This window comes from Calidris pugnax, unplaced genomic scaffold (genome assembly GCF_001431845.1).
Source record: "Calidris pugnax isolate Ruff unplaced genomic scaffold, ASM143184v1 scaffold379, whole genome shotgun sequence".
In the NCBI taxonomy this organism is placed as follows: domain Eukaryota; kingdom Metazoa; phylum Chordata; class Aves; order Charadriiformes; family Scolopacidae; genus Calidris; species Calidris pugnax.
This window is the reverse complement of record NW_015091812.1, coordinates 55,945-79,877: the sequence shown is the minus strand read 5'-3', so window position 1 is coordinate 79,877 and position 23,933 is coordinate 55,945. Positions and strand designations below refer to the sequence as shown.

The following is a 23,933-nucleotide window of genomic DNA, read 5'->3' as shown; positions in this document are numbered from 1 at the left end:
CCCAGGGCTGGACCCGCCCCTCGGGGGGATTCAGGGGGGACCCAGGCGTCCGGGGGGCACCCCCCTGTCCCCCCCAGTCACGGGACACGCCACAGAGCGTGACCGGGACACGCCAGGACACGTAACACGCAATAACACGTGATAAACATGCGATAACATGTGATAACATGTGATAACACGCAATAACATGCAATAACATGTGATAACATGTGATAACATACAATAACACACAACAACCCATCACAACAACATGCAATAACGTGCAATAACACTCAATAACACGTGATAACATACAATAACACACAACACATCACAACATGGGATAACATGTAATAGCACAGTAACACGTGATATCATGCAATAACACACAATAACACGTGACAACATGAAATGACACACAACAACACGTGATAACATGCAATAACACATCACAACAGGTGATAACATGCAATAACACATGATAACATGCAATAACACGTGATAACATACAATAACACACAACAGCACATCACAACAACATGCAATAACATGCAATAACACGCAATAACACATGATAAACATGCAATAACACACAACACATCACAACACGGGATAACATGCAATAGCACAGTAACACGTGATATCACACAATAACACATCACAACATGTTATAACATGCAATAACACACAATACCACGTGATAACATACAATAACACATCACAAAAACATGCAATAACATGCAATAACACATGATAAACATGCAATAACACACAATAACACATCACAACAGGTGGTAACATGCAATAACACATGATAACACACAATAACATGTGATAACATACAGGGACGTGCAATAACACATCACAACAACATGCAATAACATGCAATAACACGCAATAACACATGATAAACATGCAATAATACATGATAACACACAATAAAACACAATAACACGTGATAACATACAATAACACATCACAACAACATGCAATAACACGCAATAACACATGATAAACATGCAATAACACACAACACATCACAACACATGATAACATGTGATAACATGCAATAACACACAATAACATGCAATCACGTGTAACCACATGTAACAGCGCACAGGAACACGCAATAAGATGTAAGAACACGCAATAAGGCGAAACAGCCCGCGATAACACACGACAACACGCAGCGACACATGACAACATGCAATAACACGTCACAGCACACGATAACATACAAGAGCATGCAACAACACGTAGCATCATGTGATAACGTGTGACACGCACCAACACATAGCAACACGCAACACGATGCAAGAAGTGATGTCACGACATGCCATGACACGCCACAACATGCCATGACACGCCATGACACACAATGATATGCCACGACATGCCATGACACACCATGACACGCCACAACACACCGTAACACACAATGACATGCCATGACACACCATAACACACAGTCACATGCCATAACACGCCCTGACATGCAATTACACGCCATGACATGCCATGACACACAGCGACATGCCATGACATGCAACGACACACCATAACATGCTATTACATGCCATGACATGCCACGGCACCCCATGACACGCAATGACATGCCGTGACATGCAATGACACACCATAACATGCCCTGACATGCAATTACACGCCATGATATGCCGTGACACACCAGGAGACACAGCGACATGCCACGACACACAATGACACACCATAACACGCTATTACACGCCATGACACGCTGTGACACGCCATGACACGCAATGACACGCCGTGACACGCAATGACATGCCATGACACGCTATTACGTGCCATGACACGCCCTGACACGCCATGACACACCATGACATACCAGGAGACACAGCGACATGCCATGTCATGCAATGACACACCATAACATGCTATTACATGCCATGACACGCCACGGCACCCCATGACACGCAATGACATGCCATGACATGCAATGACACGCCATGACACGCAATGACACGCAATGACATGCCATGACACACCCCGACATGCCGTGACACACCAGGAGACACAGCGACATGCCACGACACACAATGACACACCATAACACGCTATTACACGCCATGACACGCTGTGACACGCCATGACACGCAATGACACGCCGTGACACGCAATGACATGCCATGACACGCTATTACGCGCCATGACACGCCCTGACACGCCATGACACACCATGACATACCAGGAGACACAGCGACATGCCATGTCATGCAATGACACACCATAACATGCTATTACATGCCATGACACGCCACGGCACCCCATGACACGCAATGACATGCCATGACATGCAATGACACGCCATGACACGCAATGACACGCAATGACATGCCATGACACACCCCGACATGCCGTGACACACCAGGAGACACAGCGACATGCCACGACACACAATGACACACCATAACACGCTATTACACGCCATGACACGCTGTGACACGCCATGACACGCAATGACACGCCGTGACACGCAATGACATGCCATGACACGCTATTACGTGCCATGACACGCCCTGACACGCCATGACACACCATGACATACCAGGAGACACAGCGACATGCCATGTCATGCAATGACACACCATAACATGCTATTACATGCCATGACACGCCACGGCACCCCATGACACGCAATGACATGCCATGACATGCAATGACACGCCATGACACGCAATGACACGCAATGACATGCCATGACACACCCCGACATGCCGTGACACACCAGGAGACACAGCGACATGCCACGACACACAATGACACACCATAACACGCTATTACACGCCATGACACGCTGTGACACGCCATGACACGCAATGACACGCCGTGACACGCAATGACATGCCATGACACGCTATTACGCGCCATGACACGCCCTGACACGCCATGACACACCATGACATACCAGGAGACACAGCGACATGCCATGTCATGCAATGACACACCATAACATGCTATTACATGCCATGACACGCCACGGCACCCCATGACACGCAATGACATGCCATGACATGCAATGACACGCCATGACACGCAATGACACGCAATGACATGCCATGACACACCCCGACATGCCGTGACACACCAGGAGACACAGCGACATGCCACGACACACAATGACACACCATAACACGCTATTACACGCCATGACACGCTGTGACACGCCATGACACGCAATGACACGCCGTGACACGCAATGACATGCCATGACACGCTATTACGCGCCATGACACGCCCTGACACGCCATGACACACCATGACATACCAGGAGACACAGCGACATGCCATGTCATGCAATGACACACCATAACATGCTATTACATGCCATGACACGCCACGGCACCCCATGACACGCAATGACATGCCATGACATGCAATGACACGCCATGACACGCAATGACACGCAATGACATGCCATGACACACCCCGACATGCCGTGACACACCAGGAGACACAGCGACATGCCACGACACACAATGACACACCATAACACGCTATTACACGCCATGACACGCTGTGACACGCCATGACACGCAATGACACGCCGTGACACGCAATGACATGCCATGACACGCTATTACGCGCCATGACACGCCCTGACACGCCATGACACACCATGACATACCAGGAGACACAGCGACATGCCATGTCATGCAATGACACACCATAACATGCTATTACATGCCATGACACGCCACGGCACCCCATGACACGCAATGACATGCCATGACATGCAATGACACGCCATGACACGCAATGACACGCAATGACATGCCATGACACACCCCGACATGCCGTGACACACCAGGAGACACAGCGACATGCCACGACACACAATGACACACCATAACACGCTATTACACGCCATGACACGCTGTGACACGCCATGACACGCAATGACACGCCGTGACACGCAATGACATGCCATGACACGCTATTACGCGCCATGACACGCCCTGACACGCCATGACACACCATGACATACCAGGAGACACAGCGACATGCCATGTCATGCAATGACACACCATAACATGCTATTACATGCCATGACACGCCACGGCACCCCATGACACGCAATGACATGCCATGACATGCAATGACACGCCATGACACGCAATGACACGCAATGACATGCCATGACACACCCCGACATGCCGTGACACACCAGGAGACACAGCGACATGCCACGACACACAATGACACACCATAACACGCTATTACACGCCATGACACGCTGTGACACGCCATGACACGCAATGACACGCCGTGACACGCAATGACATGCCATGACACGCTATTACGCGCCATGACACGCCCTGACACGCCATGACACACCATGACATACCAGGAGACACAGCGACATGCCATGTCATGCAATGACACACCATAACATGCTATTACATGCCATGACACGCCACGGCACCCCATGACACGCAATGACATGCCATGACATGCAATGACACGCCATGACACGCAATGACACGCAATGACATGCCATGACACACCCCGACATGCCGTGACACACCAGGAGACACAGCGACATGCCACGACACACAATGACACACCATAACACGCTATTACACGCCATGACACGCTGTGACACGCCATGACACGCAATGACACGCCGTGACACGCAATGACATGCCATGACACGCTATTACGCGCCATGACACGCCCTGACACGCCATGACACACCATGACATACCAGGAGACACAGCGACATGCCATGTCATGCAATGACACACCATAACATGCTATTACATGCCATGACACGCCACGGCACCCCATGACACGCAATGACATGCCATGACATGCAATGACACGCCATGACACGCAATGACACGCAATGACATGCCATGACACACCCCGACATGCCGTGACACACCAGGAGACACAGCGACATGCCACGACACACAATGACACACCATAACACGCTATTACACGCCATGACACGCTGTGACACGCCATGACACGCAATGACACGCCGTGACACGCAATGACATGCCATGACACGCTATTACGCGCCATGACACGCCCTGACACGCCATGACACACCATGACATACCAGGAGACACAGCGACATGCCATGTCATGCAATGACACACCATAACATGCTATTACATGCCATGACACGCCACGGCACCCCATGACACGCAATGACATGCCATGACATGCAATGACACGCCATGACACGCAATGACACGCAATGACATGCCATGACACACCCCGACATGCCGTGACACACCAGGAGACACAGCGACATGCCACGACACACAATGACACACCATAACACGCTATTACACGCCATGACACGCTGTGACACGCCATGACACGCAATGACACGCCGTGACACGCAATGACATGCCATGACACGCTATTACGCGCCATGACACGCCCTGACACGCCATGACACACCATGACATACCAGGAGACACAGCGACATGCCATGTCATGCAATGACACACCATAACATGCTATTACATGCCATGACACGCCACGGCACCCCATGACACGCAATGACATGCCATGACATGCAATGACACGCCATGACACGCAATGACACGCAATGACATGCCATGACACACCCCGACATGCCGTGACACACCAGGAGACACAGCGACATGCCACGACACACAATGACACACCATAACACGCTATTACACGCCATGACACGCTGTGACACGCCATGACACGCAATGACACGCCGTGACACGCAATGACATGCCATGACACGCTATTACGCGCCATGACACGCCCTGACACGCCATGACACACCATGACATACCAGGAGACACAGCGACATGCCATGTCATGCAATGACACACCATAACATGCTATTACATGCCATGACACGCCACGGCACCCCATGACACGCAATGACATGCCATGACATGCAATGACACGCCATGACACGCAATGACACGCAATGACATGCCATGACACACCCCGACATGCCGTGACACACCAGGAGACACAGCGACATGCCACGACACACAATGACACACCATAACACGCTATTACACGCCATGACACGCTGTGACACGCCATGACACGCAATGACACGCCGTGACACGCAATGACATGCCATGACACGCTATTACGCGCCATGACACGCCCTGACACGCCATGACACACCATGACATACCAGGAGACACAGCGACATGCCATGTCATGCAATGACACACCATAACATGCTATTACATGCCATGACACGCCACGGCACCCCATGACACGCAATGACATGCCATGACATGCAATGACACGCCATGACACGCAATGACACGCAATGACATGCCATGACACACCCCGACATGCCGTGACACACCAGGAGACACAGCGACATGCCACGACACACAATGACACACCATAACACGCTATTACACGCCATGACACGCTGTGACACGCCATGACACGCAATGACACGCCGTGACACGCAATGACATGCCATGACACGCTATTACGCGCCATGACACGCCCTGACACGCCATGACACACCATGACATACCAGGAGACACAGCGACATGCCATGTCATGCAATGACACACCATAACATGCTATTACATGCCATGACACGCCACGGCACCCCATGACACGCAATGACATGCCATGACATGCAATGACACGCCATGACACGCAATGACACGCAATGACATGCCATGACACACCCCGACATGCCGTGACACACCAGGAGACACAGCGACATGCCACGACACACAATGACACACCATAACACGCTATTACACGCCATGACACGCTGTGACACGCCATGACACGCAATGACACGCCGTGACACGCAATGACATGCCATGACACGCTATTACGCGCCATGACACGCCCTGACACGCCATGACACACCATGACATACCAGGAGACACAGCGACATGCCATGTCATGCAATGACACACCATAACATGCTATTACATGCCATGACACGCCACGGCACCCCATGACACGCAATGACATGCCATGACATGCAATGACACGCCATGACACGCAATGACACGCAATGACATGCCATGACACACCCCGACATGCCGTGACACACCAGGAGACACAGCGACATGCCACGACACACAATGACACACCATAACACGCTATTACACGCCATGACACGCTGTGACACGCCATGACACGCAATGACACGCCGTGACACGCAATGACATGCCATGACACGCTATTACGCGCCATGACACGCCCTGACACGCCATGACACACCATGACATACCAGGAGACACAGCGACATGCCATGTCATGCAATGACACACCATAACATGCTATTACATGCCATGACACGCCACGGCACCCCATGACACGCAATGACATGCCATGACATGCAATGACACGCCATGACACGCAATGACACGCAATGACATGCCATGACACACCCCGACATGCCGTGACACACCAGGAGACACAGCGACATGCCACGACACACAATGACACACCATAACACGCTATTACACGCCATGACACGCTGTGACACGCCATGACACGCAATGACACGCCGTGACACGCAATGACATGCCATGACACGCTATTACGCGCCATGACACGCCCTGACACGCCATGACACACCATGACATACCAGGAGACACAGCGACATGCCATGTCATGCAATGACACACCATAACATGCTATTACATGCCATGACACGCCACGGCACCCCATGACACGCAATGACATGCCATGACATGCAATGACACGCCATGACACGCAATGACACGCAATGACATGCCATGACACACCCCGACATGCCGTGACACACCAGGAGACACAGCGACATGCCACGACACACAATGACACACCATAACACGCTATTACACGCCATGACACGCTGTGACACGCCATGACACGCAATGACACGCCGTGACACGCAATGACATGCCATGACACGCTATTACGCGCCATGACACGCCCTGACACGCCATGACACACCATGACATACCAGGAGACACAGCGACATGCCATGTCATGCAATGACACACCATAACATGCTATTACATGCCATGACACGCCACGGCACCCCATGACACGCAATGACATGCCATGACATGCAATGACACGCCATGACACGCAATGACACGCAATGACATGCCATGACACACCCCGACATGCCGTGACACACCAGGAGACACAGCGACATGCCACGACACACAATGACACACCATAACACGCTATTACACGCCATGACACGCTGTGACACGCCATGACACGCAATGACACGCCGTGACACGCAATGACATGCCATGACACGCTATTACGCGCCATGACACGCCCTGACACGCCATGACACACCATGACATACCAGGAGACACAGCGACATGCCATGTCATGCAATGACACACCATAACATGCTATTACATGCCATGACACGCCACGGCACCCCATGACACGCAATGACATGCCATGACATGCAATGACACGCCATGACACGCAATGACACGCAATGACATGCCATGACACACCCCGACATGCCGTGACACACCAGGAGACACAGCGACATGCCACGACACACAATGACACACCATAACACGCTATTACACGCCATGACACGCTGTGACACGCCATGACACGCAATGACACGCCGTGACACGCAATGACATGCCATGACACGCTATTACGCGCCATGACACGCCCTGACACGCCATGACACACCATGACATACCAGGAGACACAGCGACATGCCATGTCATGCAATGACACACCATAACATGCTATTACATGCCATGACACGCCACGGCACCCCATGACACGCAATGACATGCCATGACATGCAATGACACGCCATGACACGCAATGACACGCAATGACATGCCATGACACACCCCGACATGCCGTGACACACCAGGAGACACAGCGACATGCCACGACACACAATGACACACCATAACACGCTATTACACGCCATGACACGCTGTGACACGCCATGACACGCAATGACACGCCGTGACACGCAATGACATGCCATGACACGCTATTACGCGCCATGACACGCCCTGACACGCCATGACACACCATGACATACCAGGAGACACAGCGACATGCCATGTCATGCAATGACACACCATAACATGCTATTACATGCCATGACACGCCACGGCACCCCATGACACGCAATGACATGCCATGACATGCAATGACACGCCATGACACGCAATGACACGCAATGACATGCCATGACACACCCCGACATGCCGTGACACACCAGGAGACACAGCGACATGCCACGACACACAATGACACACCATAACACGCTATTACACGCCATGACACGCTGTGACACGCCATGACACGCAATGACACGCCGTGACACGCAATGACATGCCATGACACGCTATTACGCGCCATGACACGCCCTGACACGCCATGACACACCATGACATACCAGGAGACACAGCGACATGCCATGTCATGCAATGACACACCATAACATGCTATTACATGCCATGACACGCCACGGCACCCCATGACACGCAATGACATGCCATGACATGCAATGACACGCCATGACACGCAATGACACGCAATGACATGCCATGACACACCCCGACATGCCGTGACACACCAGGAGACACAGCGACATGCCACGACACACAATGACACACCATAACACGCTATTACACGCCATGACACGCTGTGACACGCCATGACACGCAATGACACGCCGTGACACGCAATGACATGCCATGACACGCTATTACGCGCCATGACACGCCCTGACACGCCATGACACACCATGACATACCAGGAGACACAGCGACATGCCATGTCATGCAATGACACACCATAACATGCTATTACATGCCATGACACGCCACGGCACCCCATGACACGCAATGACATGCCATGACATGCAATGACACGCCATGACACGCAATGACACGCAATGACATGCCATGACACACCCCGACATGCCGTGACACACCAGGAGACACAGCGACATGCCACGACACACAATGACACACCATAACACGCTATTACACGCCATGACACGCTGTGACACGCCATGACACGCAATGACACGCCGTGACACGCAATGACATGCCATGACACGCTATTACGCGCCATGACACGCCCTGACACGCCATGACACACCATGACATACCAGGAGACACAGCGACATGCCATGTCATGCAATGACACACCATAACATGCTATTACATGCCATGACACGCCACGGCACCCCATGACACGCAATGACATGCCATGACATGCAATGACACGCCATGACACGCAATGACACGCAATGACATGCCATGACACACCCCGACATGCCGTGACACACCAGGAGACACAGCGACATGCCACGACACACAATGACACACCATAACACGCTATTACACGCCATGACACGCTGTGACACGCCATGACACGCAATGACACGCCGTGACACGCAATGACATGCCATGACACGCTATTACGCGCCATGACACGCCCTGACACGCCATGACACACCATGACATACCAGGAGACACAGCGACATGCCATGTCATGCAATGACACACCATAACATGCTATTACATGCCATGACACGCCACGGCACCCCATGACACGCAATGACATGCCATGACATGCAATGACACGCCATGACACGCAATGACACGCAATGACATGCCATGACACACCCCGACATGCCGTGACACACCAGGAGACACAGCGACATGCCACGACACACAATGACACACCATAACACGCTATTACACGCCATGACACGCTGTGACACGCCATGACACGCAATGACACGCCGTGACACGCAATGACATGCCATGACACGCTATTACGCGCCATGACACGCCCTGACACGCCATGACACACCATGACATACCAGGAGACACAGCGACATGCCATGTCATGCAATGACACACCATAACATGCTATTACATGCCATGACACGCCACGGCACCCCATGACACGCAATGACATGCCATGACATGCAATGACACGCCATGACACGCAATGACACGCAATGACATGCCATGACACACCCCGACATGCCGTGACACACCAGGAGACACAGCGACATGCCACGACACACAATGACACACCATAACACGCTATTACACGCCATGACACGCTGTGACACGCCATGACACGCAATGACACGCCGTGACACGCAATGACATGCCATGACACGCTATTACGCGCCATGACACGCCCTGACACGCCATGACACACCATGACATACCAGGAGACACAGCGACATGCCATGTCATGCAATGACACACCATAACATGCTATTACATGCCATGACACGCCACGGCACCCCATGACACGCAATGACATGCCATGACATGCAATGACACGCCATGACACGCAATGACACGCAATGACATGCCATGACACACCCCGACATGCCGTGACACACCAGGAGACACAGCGACATGCCACGACACACAATGACACACCATAACACGCTATTACACGCCATGACACGCTGTGACACGCCATGACACGCAATGACACGCCGTGACACGCAATGACATGCCATGACACGCTATTACGCGCCATGACACGCCCTGACACGCCATGACACACCATGACATACCAGGAGACACAGCGACATGCCATGTCATGCAATGACACACCATAACATGCTATTACATGCCATGACACGCCACGGCACCCCATGACACGCAATGACATGCCATGACATGCAATGACACGCCATGACACGCAATGACACGCAATGACATGCCATGACACACCCCGACATGCCGTGACACACCAGGAGACACAGCGACATGCCACGACACACAATGACACACCATAACACGCTATTACACGCCATGACACGCTGTGACACGCCATGACACGCAATGACACGCCGTGACACGCAATGACATGCCATGACACGCTATTACGCGCCATGACACGCCCTGACACGCCATGACACACCATGACATACCAGGAGACACAGCGACATGCCATGTCATGCAATGACACACCATAACATGCTATTACATGCCATGACACGCCACGGCACCCCATGACACGCAATGACATGCCATGACATGCAATGACACGCCATGACACGCAATGACACGCAATGACATGCCATGACACACCCCGACATGCCGTGACACACCAGGAGACACAGCGACATGCCACGACACACAATGACACACCATAACACGCTATTACACGCCATGACACGCTGTGACACGCCATGACACGCAATGACACGCCGTGACACGCAATGACATGCCATGACACGCTATTACGCGCCATGACACGCCCTGACACGCCATGACACACCATGACATACCAGGAGACACAGCGACATGCCATGTCATGCAATGACACACCATAACATGCTATTACATGCCATGACACGCCACGGCACCCCATGACACGCAATGACATGCCATGACATGCAATGACACGCCATGACACGCAATGACACGCAATGACATGCCATGACACACCCCGACATGCCGTGACACACCAGGAGACACAGCGACATGCCACGACACACAATGACACACCATAACACGCTATTACACGCCATGACACGCTGTGACACGCCATGACACGCAATGACACGCCGTGACACGCAATGACATGCCATGACACGCTATTACGCGCCATGACACGCCCTGACACGCCATGACACACCATGACATACCAGGAGACACAGCGACATGCCATGTCATGCAATGACACACCATAACATGCTATTACATGCCATGACACGCCACGGCACCCCATGACACGCAATGACATGCCATGACATGCAATGACACGCCATGACACGCAATGACACGCAATGACATGCCATGACACACCCCGACATGCCGTGACACACCAGGAGACACAGCGACATGCCACGACACACAATGACACACCATAACACGCTATTACACGCCATGACACGCTGTGACACGCCATGACACGCAATGACACGCCGTGACACGCAATGACATGCCATGACACGCTATTACGCGCCATGACACGCCCTGACACGCCATGACACACCATGACATACCAGGAGACACAGCGACATGCCATGTCATGCAATGACACACCATAACATGCTATTACATGCCATGACACGCCACGGCACCCCATGACACGCAATGACATGCCATGACATGCAATGACACGCCATGACACGCAATGACACGCAATGACATGCCATGACACACCCCGACATGCCGTGACACACCAGGAGACACAGCGACATGCCACGACACACAATGACACACCATAACACGCTATTACACGCCATGACACGCTGTGACACGCCATGACACGCAATGACACGCCGTGACACGCAATGACATGCCATGACACGCTATTACGCGCCATGACACGCCCTGACACGCCATGACACACCATGACATACCAGGAGACACAGCGACATGCCATGTCATGCAATGACACACCATAACATGCTATTACATGCCATGACACGCCACGGCACCCCATGACACGCAATGACATGCCATGACATGCAATGACACGCCATGACACGCAATGACACGCAATGACATGCCATGACACACCCCGACATGCCGTGACACACCAGGAGACACAGCGACATGCCACGACACACAATGACACACCATAACACGCTATTACACGCCATGACACGCTGTGACACGCCATGACACGCAATGACACGCCGTGACACGCAATGACATGCCATGACACGCTATTACGCGCCATGACACGCCCTGACACGCCATGACACACCATGACATACCAGGAGACACAGCGACATGCCATGTCATGCAATGACACACCATAACATGCTATTACATGCCATGACACGCCACGGCACCCCATGACACGCAATGACATGCCATGACATGCAATGACACGCCATGACACGCAATGACACGCAATGACATGCCATGACACACCCCGACATGCCGTGACACACCAGGAGACACAGCGACATGCCACGACACACAATGACACACCATAACACGCTATTACACGCCATGACACGCTGTGACACGCCATGACACGCAATGACACGCCGTGACACGCAATGACATGCCATGACACGCTATTACGCGCCATGACACGCCCTGACACGCCATGACACACCATGACATACCAGGAGACACAGCGACATGCCATGTCATGCAATGACACACCATAACATGCTATTACATGCCATGACACGCCACGGCACCCCATGACACGCAATGACATGCCATGACATGCAATGACACGCCATGACACGCAATGACACGCAATGACATGCCATGACACACCCCGACATGCCGTGACACACCAGGAGACACAGCGACATGCCACGACACACAATGACACACCATAACACGCTATTACACGCCATGACACGCTGTGACACGCCATGACACGCAATGACACGCCGTGACACGCAATGACATGCCATGACACGCTATTACGCGCCATGACACGCCCTGACACGCCATGACACACCATGACATACCAGGAGACACAGCGACATGCCATGTCATGCAATGACACACCATAACATGCTATTACATGCCATGACACGCCACGGCACCCCATGACACGCAATGACATGCCATGACATGCAATGACACGCCATGACACGCAATGACACGCAATGACATGCCATGACACACCCCGACATGCCGTGACACACCAGGAGACACAGCGACATGCCACGACACACAATGACACACCATAACACGCTATTACACGCCATGACACGCTGTGACACGCCATGACACGCAATGACACGCCGTGACACGCAATGACATGCCATGACACGCTATTACGCGCCATGACACGCCCTGACACGCCATGACACACCATGACATACCAGGAGACACAGCGACATGCCATGTCATGCAATGACACACCATAACATGCTATTACATGCCATGACACGCCACGGCACCCCATGACACGCAATGACATGCCATGACATGCAATGACACGCCATGACACGCAATGACACGCAATGACATGCCATGACACACCCCGACATGCCGTGACACACCAGGAGACACAGCGACATGCCACGACACACAATGACACACCATAACACGCTATTACACGCCATGACACGCTGTGACACGCCATGACACGCAATGACACGCCGTGACACGCAATGACATGCCATGACACGCTATTACGCGCCATGACACGCCCTGACACGCCATGACACACCATGACATACCAGGAGACACAGCGACATGCCATGTCATGCAATGACACACCATAACATGCTATTACATGCCATGACACGCCACGGCACCCCATGACACGCAATGACATGCCATGACATGCAATGACACGCCATGACACGCAATGACACGCAATGACATGCCATGACACACCCCGACATGCCGTGACACACCAGGAGACACAGCGACATGCCACGACACACAATGACACACCATAACACGCTATTACACGCCATGACACGCTGTGACACGCCATGACACGCAATGACACGCCGTGACACGCAATGACATGCCATGACACGCTATTACGCGCCATGACACGCCCTGACACGCCATGACACACCATGACATACCAGGAGACACAGCGACATGCCATGTCATGCAATGACACACCATAACATGCTATTACATGCCATGACACGCCACGGCACCCCATGACACGCAATGACATGCCATGACATGCAATGACACGCCATGACACGCAATGACACGCAATGACATGCCATGACACACCCCGACATGCCGTGACACACCAGGAGACACAGCGACATGCCACGACACACAATGACACACCATAACACGCTATTACACGCCATGACACGCTGTGACACGCCATGACACGCAATGACACGCCGTGACACGCAATGACATGCCATGACACGCTATTACGCGCCATGACACGCCCTGACACGCCATGACACACCATGACATACCAGGAGACACAGCGACATGCCATGTCATGCAATGACACACCATAACATGCTATTACATGCCATGACACGCCACGGCACCCCATGACACGCAATGACATGCCATGACATGCAATGACACGCCATGACACGCAATGACACGCAATGACATGCCATGACACACCCCGACATGCCGTGACACACCAGGAGACACAGCGACATGCCACGACACACAATGACACACCATAACACGCTATTACACGCCATGACACGCTGTGACACGCCATGACACGCAATGACACGCCGTGACACGCAATGACATGCCATGACACGCTATTACGCGCCATGACACGCCCTGACACGCCATGACACACCATGACATACCAGGAGACACAGCGACATGCCATGTCATGCAATGACACACCATAACATGCTATTACATGCCATGACACGCCACGGCACCCCATGACACGCAATGACATGCCATGACATGCAATGACACGCCATGACACGCAATGACACGCAATGACATGCCATGACACACCCCGACATGCCGTGACACACCAGGAGACACAGCGACATGCCACGACACACAATGACACACCATAACACGCTATTACACGCCATGACACGCTGTGACACGCCATGACACGCAATGACACGCCGTGACACGCAATGACATGCCATGACACGCTATTACGCGCCATGACACGCCCTGACACGCCATGACACACCATGACATACCAGGAGACACAGCGACATGCCATGTCATGCAATGACACACCATAACATGCTATTACATGCCATGACACGCCACGGCACCCCATGACACGCAATGACATGCCATGACATGCAATGACACGCCATGACACGCAATGACACGCAATGACATGCCATGACACACCCCGACATGCCGTGACACACCAGGAGACACAGCGACATGCCACGACACACAATGACACACCATAACACGCTATTACACGCCATGACACGCTGTGACACGCCATGACACGCAATGACACGCCGTGACACGCAATGACATGCCATGACACGCTATTACGCGCCATGACACGCCCTGACACGCCATGACACACCATGACATACCAGGAGACACAGCGACATGCCATGTCATGCAATGACACACCATAACATGCTATTACATGCCATGACACGCCACGGCACCCCATGACACGCAATGACATGCCATGACATGCAATGACACGCCATGACACGCAATGACACGCAATGACATGCCATGACACACCCCGACATGCCGTGACACACCAGGAGACACAGCGACATGCCACGACACACAATGACACACCATAACACGCTATTACACGCCATGACACGCTGTGACACGCCATGACACGCAATGACACGCCGTGACACGCAATGACATGCCATGACACGCTATTACGCGCCATGACACGCCCTGACACGCCATGACACACCATGACATACCAGGAGACACAGCGACATGCCATGTCATGCAATGACACACCATAACATGCTATTACATGCCATGACACGCCACGGCACCCCATGACACGCAATGACATGCCATGACATGCAATGACACGCCATGACACGCAATGACACGCAATGACATGCCATGACACACCCCGACATGCCGTGACACACCAGGAGACACAGCGACATGCCACGACACACAATGACACACCATAACACGCTATTACACGCCATGACACGCTGTGACACGCCATGACACGCAATGACACGCCGTGACACGCAATGACATGCCATGACACGCTATTACGCGCCATGACACGCCCTGACACGCCATGACACACCATGACATACCAGGAGACACAGCGACATGCCATGTCATGCAATGACACACCATAACATGCTATTACATGCCATGACACGCCACGGCACCCCATGACACGCAATGACATGCCATGACATGCAATGACACGCCATGACACGCAATGACACGCAATGACATGCCATGACACACCCCGACATGCCGTGACACACCAGGAGACACAGCGACATGCCACGACACACAATGACACACCATAACACGCTATTACACGCCATGACACGCTGTGACACGCCATGACACGCAATGACACGCCGTGACACGCAATGACATGCCATGACACGCTATTACGCGCCATGACACGCCCTGACACGCCATGACACACCATGACATACCAGGAGACACAGCGACATGCCATGTCATGCAATGACACACCATAACATGCTATTACATGCCATGACACGCCACGGCACCCCATGACACGCAATGACATGCCATGACATGCAATGACACGCCATGACACGCAATGACACGCAATGACATGCCATGACACACCCCGACATGCCGTGACACACCAGGAGACACAGCGACATGCCACGACACACAATGACACACCATAACACGCTATTACACGCCATGACACGCTGTGACACGCCATGACACGCAATGACACGCCGTGACACGCAATGACATGCCATGACACGCTATTACGCGCCATGACACGCCCTGACACGCCATGACACACCATGACATACCAGGAGACACAGCGACATGCCATGTCATGCAATGACACACCATAACATGCTATTACATGCCATGACACGCCACGGCACCCCATGACACGCAATGACATGCCATGACATGCAATGACACGCCATGACACGCAATGACACGCAATGACATGCCATGACACACCCCGACATGCCGTGACACACCAGGAGACACAGCGACATGCCACGACACACAATGACACACCATAACACGCTATTACACGCCATGACACGCTGTGACACGCCATGACACGCAATGACACGCCGTGACACGCAATGACATGCCATGACACGCTATTACGCGCCATGACACGCCCTGACACGCCATGACACACCATGACATACCAGGAGACACAGCGACATGCCATGTCATGCAATGACACACCATAACATGCTATTACATGCCATGACACGCCACGGCACCCCATGACACGCAATGACATGCCATGACATGCAATGACACGCCATGACACGCAATGACACGCAATGACATGCCATGACACACCCCGACATGCCGTGACACACCAGGAGACACAGCGACATGCCACGACACACAATGACACACCATAACACGCTATTACACGCCATGACACGCTGTGACACGCCATGACACGCAATGACACGCCGTGACACGCAATGACATGCCATGACACGCTATTACGCGCCATGACACGCCCTGACACGCCATGACACACCATGACATACCAGGAGACACAGCGACATGCCATGTCATGCAATGACACACCATAACATGCTATTACATGCCATGACACGCCACGGCACCCCATGACACGCAATGACATGCCATGACATGCAATGACACGCCATGACACGCAATGACACGCAATGACATGCCATGACACACCCCGACATGCCGTGACACACCAGGAGACACAGCGACATGCCACGACACACAATGACACACCATAACACGCTATTACACGCCATGACACGCTGTGACACGCCATGACACGCAATGACACGCCGTGACACGCAATGACATGCCATGACACGCTATTACGCGCCATGACACGCCCTGACACGCCATGACACACCATGACATACCAGGAGACACAGCGACATGCCATGTCATGCAATGACACACCATAACATGCTATTACATGCCATGACACGCCACGGCACCCCATGACACGCAATGACATGCCATGACATGCAATGACACGCCATGACACGCAATGACACGCAATGACATGCCATGACACACCCCGACATGCCGTGACACACCAGGAGACACAGCGACATGCCACGACACACAATGACACACCATAACACGCTATTACACGCCATGACACGCTGTGACACGCCATGACACGCAATGACACGCCGTGACACGCAATGACATGCCATGACACGCTATTACGCGCCATGACACGCCCTGACACGCCATGACACACCATGACATACCAGGAGACACAGCGACATGCCATGTCATGCAATGACACACCATAACATGCTATTACATGCCATGACACGCCACGGCACCCCATGACACGCAATGACATGCCATGACATGCAATGACACGCCATGACACGCAATGACACGCAATGACATGCCATGACACACCCCGACATGCCGTGACACACCAGGAGACACAGCGACATGCCACGACACACAATGACACACCATAACACGCTATTACACGCCATGACACGCTGTGACACGCCATGACACGCAATGACACGCCGTGACACGCAATGACATGCCATGACACGCTATTACGCGCCATGACACGCCCTGACACGCCATGACACACCATGACATACCAGGAGACACAGCGACATGCCATGTCATGCAATGACACACCATAACATGCTATTACATGCCATGACACGCCACGGCACCCCATGACACGCAATGACATGCCATGACATGCAATGACACGCCATGACACGCAATGACACGCAATGACATGCCATGACACACCCCGACATGCCGTGACACACCAGGAGACACAGCGACATGCCACGACACACAATGACACACCATAACACGCTATTACACGCCATGACACGCTGTGACACGCCATGACACGCAATGACACGCCGTGACACGCAATGACATGCCATGACACGCTATTACGCGCCATGACACGCCCTGACACGCCATGACACACCATGACATACCAGGAGACACAGCGACATGCCATGTCATGCAATGACACACCATAACATGCTATTACATGCCATGACACGCCACGGCACCCCATGACACGCAATGACATGCCATGACATGCAATGACACGCCATGACACGCAATGACACGCAATGACATGCCATGACACACCCCGACATGCCGTGACACACCAGGAGACACAGCGACATGCCACGACACACAATGACACACCATAACACGCTATTACACGCCATGACACGCTGTGACACGCCATGACACGCAATGACACGCCGTGACACGCAATGACATGCCATGACACGCTATTACGCGCCATGACACGCCCTGACACGCCATGACACACCATGACATACCAGGAGACACAGCGACATGCCATGTCATGCAATGACACACCATAACATGCTATTACATGCCATGACACGCCACGGCACCCCATGACACGCAATGACATGCCATGACATGCAATGACACGCCATGACACGCAATGACACGCAATGACATGCCATGACACACCCCGACATGCCGTGACACACCAGGAGACACAGCGACATGCCACGACACACAATGACACACCATAACACGCTATTACACGCCCAATAACACATCACAACAACATGCAATAACATGCAATAACACGCAATAACACATGATAAACATGCAATAATACATGATAACACACAATAAAACACAATAACACGTGATAACATACAATAACACATCACAACAACATGCAATAACACGCAATAACACATGAGAAACATGCAATAACACACAACACATCACAACACATGATAACATGTGATAACATGCAATAACACACAATAACATGCAATCACGTGTAACCACATGTAACAGCGCACAGGAACACGCAATAAGATGTAAGAACACGCAATAAGGCGAAACAGCCCGCGATAACACACGACAACACGCAGCGACACATGACAACATGCAATAACACGTCACAGCACACGATAACATACAAGAGCATGCAACAACACGTAGCATCATGTGATAACGTGTGACACGCACCAACACATAGCAACACGCAACACGATGCAAGAAGTGATGTCACGACATGCCATGACACGCCACAACATGCCATGACACGCCATGACACACCATAACACACAGTCACATGCCATAACACGCCCTGACATGCCCTGACATGCCATGACATGCCATGACACACAGCGACATGCCATGACATGCAACGACACACCATAACATGCTATTACATGCCATGACATGCCACGGCACCCCATGACACGCAATGACACGCCGTGACACGCAATGACATGCCATGACACGCCCCGACATGCCGTGACACACCAGGAGACACAGCGACATGCCACGACACACAATGACACACCATAACACGCTATTACACGCCATGACACGCTGTGACACGCCATGACACGCAATGACACGCCGTGACACGCAATGACATGCCATGACACGCTATTACGCGCCATGACACGCCCTGACACGCCATGACACACCATGACATACCAGGAGACACAGCGACATGCCATGTCATGCAATGACACACCATAACATGCTATTACATGCCATGACACGCCACGGCACCCCATGACACGCAATGACATGCCATGACATGCAATGACACGCCATGACACGCAATGACACGCAATGACATGCCATGACACACCCCGACATGCCGTGACACACCAGGAGACACAGCGACATGCCATGACATGCAATGACACACCATAACACGCTATTACACGCCATGACACGCAATGACATGCCGTGACACGCAATGACATGCCATGACACACCAGGAGACACAGCGACATGCCATGTCATGCAATGACACACCATAACACGCTATTACACGCCATGACATGCCGTGACACGCCATGACACGCAATGACATGCCGTGACATGCAATGACACGCCATGACACGCAATGACACGCAATGACATGCCATGACACACCCCGACATGCCGTGACACACCAGGAGACACAGCGACATGCCATGTCATGCAATGACACACCATAACACGCTATTACACGCCATGACACGCCATGACACGCCATGACACGCCATGACACGCCGTGACACGCAATGACATGCCATGACACGCTATTACATGCCATGACACGCCATGACACGCCCCGACACGCTGTGACACACCAGGAGACACAAGGACATGCCGTGACACGCCATGACACGCCATGATGCACCATGCCATGCAATAACACGCTCCGACACGCCCCGACACGCACCTGTGGCCGCTGGGGGGGGGGTGTCTCAGCCCGGGGTCCCTCCGGCAGCACCTGGGGGGGCACCTATAGGTCACCTATAGCCCCACGGACACCCCCTGGCCCTATAGATCCCCGCACACGTATGTGCCACGCGCACATGTGCATCGACACGCGTGTACACACCCTGACCTCAACATACGTGTACATATAGAGCACATATGGGGCGTACGTGCATCTACACCCCTATATCACGCCTATACACACGTATGTGCTTATATAGGCACCCCTATACACACGTGGGGGTTTATACATACGTGTGATACGCACTTGGACATATATGTTCCCCTATACATCCCTACACGCCTGCACATACATGTTTACACGCTCGCCTACGCACAAATACACGCGTCCACCGTATAGAGGGTCATATGGACACGTATGTACTCGTATGTGCACAGCAGGGGGCTGTAGAGATGGATGTATGTGTGATATATGTGCCCCTGTATGTGCATATGCACATATATGTGCCCATACGGACACGCACTTACATACGTGCACGTATGTTAGTCCGTGCTGCCCATATGGGTATATATCCACGTATATATGTACACGCTTATACACACATGTGTGTATGGAGTGACCCTATAGATCCGTATGTACATGGAACTACACGTATCCATAGGTGCACATATCTACTGCACGTATGAAGGGACCTATAGATTCTCGAGGTGCTCATAGGGGGCTGGGGAGGAAGGAACATATAGCTTACATACGTGTATATAGAGGGCTGGGGATAAAGGAGCGTATAGATATTCTATAGGTGCACATATAGGGCTGGGGGGAAGGGGCCTATAGATTCCATATGTGCCATATAGATTCTATAGGTGCACACTGAGGGCTGGGGATGAAGGAGCCTATAGATTCTATCCATGCCATATAGATTCTATAGGTGCCCATATAGGGCCGGGGGGAAGGGAGCCTATAGTTTCTATACATGCTGTATAGATTCTATAGGTGCACATATAGGGCTGCGGTGAAGGGGCCTATAGATTCTATAGGTGCACATACAGGGCTGGGGAAAGGGGCGTATAAATTCCATATGTGCTGTATAGATTCTATAGGTGCACATA

At 52.4% G+C, this 23,933-nt stretch overlaps 1 protein-coding gene across 1 annotated transcript in view; it reads right to left on the bottom strand.

Annotated features, from left to right (window-relative positions):
• Positions 1 to 22,880, bottom strand: part of LOC106900090 (epithelial discoidin domain-containing receptor 1-like) — a 77,795-nt gene extending 54,915 nt beyond the window's left edge. Inside the window, exon 1 of the mRNA XM_014962074.1 lies at positions 22,825 to 22,880. The gene's annotated coding sequence lies outside the window, so the exon portion shown is untranslated. The remainder of the gene's footprint in view (positions 1 to 22,824) is intronic.
• Positions 22,881 to 23,933: the final 1,053 nt, after the last annotated feature.